The following is an 8,312-nucleotide window of genomic DNA, read 5'->3' as shown; positions in this document are numbered from 1 at the left end:
CTGGTAGAGGGTAGCTGAACAACAAGTTTAGCTTTTCAAGCTTCTTTCAGAAGAAATAAAAATGTTTAACATTCTTAGAATGTCGCAATTTTAACTATGTGATTAGTTTCACCGGTCCCATAAGTTTATTACAAGGCTCAACAATTTGGCTTAACACTTCCCCTTGTAAACGTGTGGAGCTGTTGAAGGCGTGGAGCAGTCTGCTCGAACGCTTTGTGTCCTTCCTTGCAGTAACGCGTGCTTATTTAAAATAGGCCTATTAAAGATGCATACAAAATCAATTTTTTTGCTCAAAAACCAACCAAATACCAGTATATAGTTTCAAAAAGTATAATTAAGAAAATTGCCAGAAGGCATTGATTAATATTACCCGAAAAATGATATTTGAATGGATTTTTCTGTTAGCTTACTATCCTGTATATACATGGGGCAGAAAAGTAGGTCACATAAGTAGGTTAAATTTCTGACCAAAAATTTAAAGAGCAGTCTAAAGCTCTTTTATGGCTGATCGAGTGATTTATTCAGTTTGTCCCTTTATTTGAGTCGTACAAGAATCTAGTAGAAGTGGTTTATATGTGTTACTGGCAACCCACGCTCCACCGATGCTCGGTTCATATGTACCTTTAAATAATAATCCAAATAACAAATAACGTTTTCACGACGTTATCAGATGGTTACATGCTGGTAATGGTATAGAAGAACATTATGGTAACGTTATGGGTGTTTTAACTCCATGCAAAATGATGTACAGTAACGTTATAATTTGTAAAAAGATTCGAAGACCGTTTCTACAAAATTTTATGATACATGTAACGTCATTTTGTGGAGTTTTATCAGCGTGTTTATAACATTCTGGAAAAACATTATATAATGTTTTGAAAACATTTTTTTATATAAATAACCAAAACATGTCTTATGCTGTTTGAACTACAGTTAGCGGTTAATTCCAAAATGGGCTTGGGGTTAGTCGGCGACTAGAGAGGTGCGAATTGTAGAATATTCGGACTATCGGTACCGAAATAACCAGCATGTGATGAAAGCTTAAATAAAGTATGATAATGAATACCCCACCATCATCCTGATGTTCTATTGTTCATTACTTCCGGAAAAAATAAATAGATATCAATACCGTAACTCATTTTATCAAAATATGGAGAAAGGTGTTTTAAAGTAAAAATGATAGTTGTTTCGTGCCTTTAGTGAACTAGTGAATTTTCCTATCCTGCTTTTCAGAAATACATTCCAATAAACTTCCTCGCAAGGTCAGCTAACACAAGGATGAATAAGTCCAGCTGTAAAGATGATAGTGGGAAGTCAACGATGTTGACAGTTCACGGTACCCTGTTATAGAAAGAAATAACTATAGCAGTTAAAGGTGACCGTGAGTTCGTGTGTGTTTGTGCGTGCGACCAAAACAGTTGAAACCCAAAAGTGAAACAAATACACCCTACATTTATAAGCCGTCAAACGCGTCATACTGCTAAACACAAGCGTGTAACATGTTAAGGAGCTAAGCATGTTAGGAGCTAAACGCGTCGAAAAAGTGAGACAAAACAGGCGCTTAGAAATGTGTTTAGGAGCTAAACACTGATTTTACAGTGTACAGGTATGATTGGTCCAAGAGTGAAACAAAGGTTGGTACGTAAAACAAATACGCGTCCATTATCTTATTTTTAGCCCCCCTATACACTACATGTACGAGGTATTTATTTGATGCACATGCAAGATCCTTTTCATTTAAAATAGAAATAGATGGTCGTTATCTTTTAAACCAAGGAGTTTCAACAGTTTCTGTTGTAATTCCTTGTTTAAGGTAACCGCTTACTTTCAGGAAATCGCTTTCAAAAATCGCCATATTCAGAATAATTCTTGTTCTTTTAAATCTTTAAATATGAAGTCATTTTCAGAATACTCCCTCCAAAGATCCAAAATGGGGGATTTTTAAAAACTATTAATTAAAATAATTCAATAAAATTAAAATTGAACAACAGAATGATAACCGTTCTTCCCGGGGACTTCATTTTTGTTAGCATTCATCCTTGATAAACCCGAAACCATGGAGGAGGGGAGAAAGATAGGCCTACACATTTCGGGTGATTTAATTTAAAAATCCACAGAATGGAATGAAAAGGCAATTTGGAACATGACAGAAAAAACGCCTGGGCTGTTTCAAAACAAAGCGGAGGGTCAGCTTGTAATTTTTTTATTGAACGGTTTAGCGGTGCTGATTTTTGATATGACAAATTTCGTGCAGAATTTTTATTAGTTTATTTCTATCATTCAAAGGAAAATTAGCAAAGCTAATACCAGTAAACAACCTACGCAACCTGATCATCAGTCTCTTCAAGCCAGGTGCTCCGATCGCATTTCAATCAAAATGCATGTAAAATAGTAGAATATTCGTGCTATATTCACGTTTTTTTCTGTCATACATGGTGTTTTTTATTTGCAAAAATTAATAAAAACTCGAATGGTGCTTCTTCACCCTGTCCTTTTCTCTGCTACCCTGGGTTGATGTAAAATAAAAAATAAATAAATAAATAAAAAAGGCGTAGCAAAGGACACTGTTCAACGACACACTTTACATTCCTTTCAGATATTTATCCCAAATGCTTTTAGCTGTTATAAACTCGTTATTTCTATAGCTTGATATCAGGTTTTATGCATTTTGATGTGTTTATATCCATTTATTGCAAAAAATCAACCTTAGGGTTGCAGTTTTTTGATGAATTATTATAATTATATCAAATCTGGCTTGATGAATAGCGTCGTTTGCCACCCCGTTCCAAATTTTAAAAAAAGTTATGAAAGGCTACAAGTACATTAGCACGTACTGTCAACCAGCCGCTAACCCCTTGCAAAGAAATACTCAAGAACCTCTTAGCCCTACCAATCAGTGCCAAAGAATGGAAGATATAAAATACATGCTTTTTCAGTGGCGGATTTCGGGCGGATTTAGGGGGGGGGGGTGCCTTCGATTTCTTTTAAAAAATTACACAACTGGTACCCTCTTAAAATTGGAATTTTAATTAGCTGAATCATAGTTCTAAACTATACCAAATGGCACCGTTCGCCTTCTAAAATACCAAACATTTTCGGGACCCTTCAGCGGGCCCCGAACCCCACCCCAATGGGGGGGGGGGGGGGGGGGGGGGGGAGGGGGGGGGGGGGGAGGGGGGGGGAGGCATGGCATCTGCGGACCCCACCCCCCTTCAAATAATCCTGGATCCGCCCCTGTTTTTAATCGTTCACATAAAACAAGAAGTTGTAAAGACAACTTCTTGCATAAAACTACAACATTTACGAGCAGACGACTGGTTGCAAGTGCGGTGTGGCCGTAGGGCAAGATAATGCTACTTAAATATGCTATTAAAATATCGCACGTTCAAACCTAAAAACTCCGTAGCAAAGGTAGTAGTAAAATTGTAAAAACACAAGATGATAAAGGTAACTTACTCGTTGTAGACTTAACTATTAATGACTGTCGAGTCACGCTATTAAACATTTATGGTCCAAATGAGGATTATCCAGAATTCTTTGATAAGGTTAGGGAATCCATACTTGAATTTGCAAATACAAACATTATAGTGTGTGGAGATCTTAATATCGCAATGGATCCAATTTTAGATACTTTAAATTACAATAGGAATAATAACCCAAGAGCTAGAAAAAAATTAATTGAAACTATGGATGAATTGGATCTGGTAGATTACTACAGAGTTATAAATCCTTCCAAAAGAGCATACACATGGCACAAAAAGAACCCAGTTAAACATGGTAGGCTTGATTATATACTAATATCAAATAACCTCTCAAATCTTGTCACGGATATCTCAATTAAAGCGGGTTACAAATCAGATCACTCGTCAGTTGTCTTAGAATTAAAATTTAATGATTTCGTTAGGGGACCCGGTCTGTGGAAATTCAATTGTTCTCTTCTAACCGACAGAGAGTTTGTTGACAAAGTAAAACTAACCATTAAAAGAATAAAAAATCAATATGCCAATATCTTGTATAAAGTATCCATAATTGATTGTATTCCAGAAGAAGACCTGCAATTATCCATATCCGATAGCCTATTTTTGGAAGTACTACTAATGGAAATAAGGGGGGTAACTATATCACATGCAAGTGCTAAGAAAAAAGATAAGAATAAGAAGGAAAAGGAACTTATTGATGAGATACAAAAACTTAAAGATGACAATGACGCAGGAAATTTAGTACATAATGGCATCTTGGAAGAAAAAATACAATCACTAGAAACATTAAGGAAAGAGAAACTACGGGGAAGCATGATAAGATCACGCGCACAATGGGTTGACGAGGGGGAGAAACCGACGCAATATTTTTGTGGTTTAGAGTCCAGAAACTTTCTGAATAAAACTATTCAGGTGCTAGATATAGATGGAAAAGGAACAGTCTACGAACAGTCAGAAATCCTTAAGGAGGTGAAGCTTTTCTATGAAAATTTGTATTCAAGCAAAGAAAATGAAATAGATGACGTAGACCTCAGTAATGTACTAGAACCGTATTCCTTTAATAAATTGGACAATGTTACTGCTCACGAATTAGATCAAGAATTTACATTAACTGAAATCCTAAGTGTTATTAAATCAATGAAGAATAACAAGTCCCCAGGAAGTGATGGCTTTTCAGCCGAGTTCTACAAATTTTTTTGGAATGATCTCAAGTACTTTATCAGAAGAGCTATAAATGATATTTTTTTTAAAAAAATGTTGCCTATCTCACAAAGACTCGGAATCATTGTATGTCTCCCAAAAGGAGAAAAATCAAGAAAAGACATGAAAAACTGGAGGCCGATTACACTCCTGAATGTATTTTATAAGATTATTTCTGGATGTATCTGTGGACGAATAAAACGCACTCTGAATTCTCTCATACCTCCATCGCAGTCGGGTTTCATACCCGGTAGATACTTGGGTGATAACATACGAGCAATATATGATCTGATGGACTATACTGAGAATAGACAGATTCCTGGCCTTCTAATGTTGATTGACTTCGAAAAAGCTTTTGATTCCTTAGCTTGGTCCTTCATCCATAAAGTTCTTAACATCTTCGGCTTTGGCAGAAATCTAATAACATGGGTAAACATACTAAACACTAACATTACAGCATCCGTTCTACAATGTGGTTTCCTGTCGAAACCGTTTTCTATCCAAAGAGGTTGTCGACAAGGTGACCCAGTAGCCCCTTATTTATTTATATTGAGTGCTGAAATGCTGTCAATACTGATAAAGAGCAACACATTTATAAAAGGAATAACAATTAATGGAATCGAGAATAAGATTTTACAATATGCAGATGACACTTCACTTACATTAGATGGATCGAAAGAATCTTTATTCAATTCCCTGGAAACCCTTGAATACTTTGCAAAATTATCTGGACTACACATCAATGCCTCAAAAACTAAAGTAATATGGATAGGTTCCAAAAAATATAGTAAAGATGTGTACCATCATTCCAGATGGAAACTCTATTGGGGGGTACAAATATTTGAGCTGTTAGGCATAACTTTTTCAGTAGAGTTAAGTGACGTGATTGATCTGAATTATCAAAAGCAAATGACAAAAGTACAAAGTCAGATTAAACAATGGAAAAAACGCATCCTTAGCCCAATAGGTAAAACCACGATTGTAAAATCGTTATTAATTTCCAAACTTACCCATCTATTTATCTCCCTACCCAACCCAAACAACGGATTTATTAAATCGCTTGAGACTGAGTTTTATAATTTTGTATGGGGGTCAAAATGTGATAGAATTAAAAGGGACGTAGCCTCTCAAAATGATTGAAATGATTGAAATAAAATGTTTTATTACATCATTAAAATGTTCTTGGTTGAAAAGACTAATTACTAGGAAACAGATTTGGACTAATATATTAGAATCCATATTAGGAAAAAAGTTAATCCAGAACCTGCTCGACTTTGGTGATGATTATGTCAGGAAGTTAGCAGAACGTATCCAAAACAAATTTTGGCAGGATACTCTGATAGCTTGGGCTTACTTTATGAAAATCCAAATGTTAAGGAAATGGGCAAGTGACCCAGGCGCAATACCTCTTTGGTACAATACTGAAATTAAGATTAACAACGCTTCGGTGTTTATCCCTTCCTGGTACAAACAAGGAATAAAAGTTCTTGGAGATATGTTGGACAATCAGGGAAATTTAATGAAAAAGAATGTGCTTGAACAAAAATTCAATTTGAGAGTCCAAACTATGCAGTTTAATAGCATGTACAGTGTAGTTAAGGTTTTTCTAAGACAATTTGATAAGGAAAAGGTGGCTATTACAGTCACCCCTTACTACCCGTTTCATTTCAAGGGGCTTATGCTAAATGAAAAAGGAAACAGATATGTATATAATGTCCTAAATAAGAAAAATATTATTCCCACTGGTGTCTGTACATGGAACCAAAAACTATTCAATAACGGGGACGCTCGCTTAAAAACGGAAGAAATTTTTGAGACTTGTTTTAGAACTTCTCGAGATACAACGTTACAATGGCTTCAGTTTAGAATAATACATAGGATACTCCCTTTGGGTGCTTATTTGAAAAAGATTGGCATTCAGGATAATGACATATGTGGCTTTTGTAAAAGAGACCGTGAAGATCTCCTTCATGTGTTTATACAATGTAATAGTGTGCGTCCTCTTTGGAATAAGTTTCAAGACCATATACTCGAAAAAACTAATGTCAATTTGGATCTCGATGACTATAAAATCTTGTTTGGAATAAAATGCACAACGGAAAGTAAAATTTTTAATTTACTTATTATGTTTGGAAAACTATATATTTACAAGTGCCTGAAACAAAAAAAGACCCCAAGCTTTCAAGGTCTTTTGGGTTACATAAAATTTATGTATCATGTTGAAAAAAATATTGCTTTGCGTCATGGATCTTGCACATATGACAACTTTGTTGCACAATGGTTACCACTTTTTGTTGAAGGGGAATAGCAGTAGCATCCCTTTCTTTATCTTTTGGGTTTAAGTTTTCTATTATATTTTATTTAATTTTGTTTTGTTAATCAGCAGGCACTTAGAGATGAAGTTACTATATTTGAGTGAAATGGACAGACAACTAATTAGTCTATTTTTGTAAACACAACTGTGTAATGCAAGGATAATATACATATTAGCAGTGACCAAGTATGAGTGTTGTGCGTACGTGGGTATGTGTGCGTGTATGAAAGGAACATATATATATACTCTATTTGTGTTTATTTATTTACTTATTATTATTTTTTTCCATAATAAAAAAAAATTGTAAAAGAGTCCAAATCTCAGACCAAAAAAAAAAAACTTTAATTAGGACGAAAGAACCTTTGAAATTTCTGAATTGACTGAACCCAAATCACACTAGCGAATAAGAAAAAATTGAAAAAGATTTGATATCCTGCATGCAGCGATTGACTGTATAGGCCTAAGGCTTTGTATAGGTCTATTTTGTTGATATGATCAAACCTTAAGATCATAGCTATCATTTCGCTATAATTTCTTATGATTATCATAACCCTTTGTAATCAAGCCTCTTCCGCAATTTGCATTTAGTTTTTTTTTTTAATCAGTATTTTTTTTTTTTAGAATCTATACTTTGCTCCAAGTCCAATAAGACTACATTCCTCCACACCTAATATTGATTTAAAAATAGTAATTTCATTTCCAGTGAAAGGTATTGTTTAAAAATATTAGTGCAACATGTTAAGATAATGATTTTTTTATATTTACTGGATCTTATGTTTGAATTATGTTTCAGTATCTATAACTGGATGAATCAAAACTTTCACTTTGGTAATGTTACATGGTCCAATATTCCTTGCAGTATTCTGTTAAATACAAGATATCACCTTAACTAGCATAGTTTTAGCAGTCGTTTATGAATATGACCTGACGTTTTAAATCGTGCTTTTCCCGTTAGATGTCACCCTGTCGCTTACTGATGACGTCAGTCAAGGAATTTCCCCATGTTTCTAAAACCGTCAGCGACTTGGGCAAAATGTGCGAACCATGCGTTGTACTGTTAATGGGGCAATGACAGTGTTGCAATTTATGTGGGTTGTGTAAAATTTAATTCGACTGTGTTTTCCAGGTTGCCTGTACTGACTTGCCACGTAACACTTTAAATTTCTTGCCAGGAAACGATGCCTGCTACCATTGCGACAATGACGCAAATCAATCATTTGCATACCCTTTTGCCGCTTGCAAAGTGCGAGATCCTTCCGAGAAAGTGCATAAAGTAATCCCAATTAAATATTATACTCTCGTTAACCAATAAGTCCAGG

The sequence above is a fragment of the Lingula anatina genome, chromosome 1 (genome assembly GCF_051362555.1).
Source record: "Lingula anatina isolate TDL-2025a chromosome 1, LinAna3.0, whole genome shotgun sequence".
Lineage (NCBI taxonomy): Eukaryota > Metazoa > Brachiopoda > Lingulata > Lingulida > Lingulidae > Lingula > Lingula anatina.
This window is presented reverse-complemented; position numbering follows the sequence as displayed.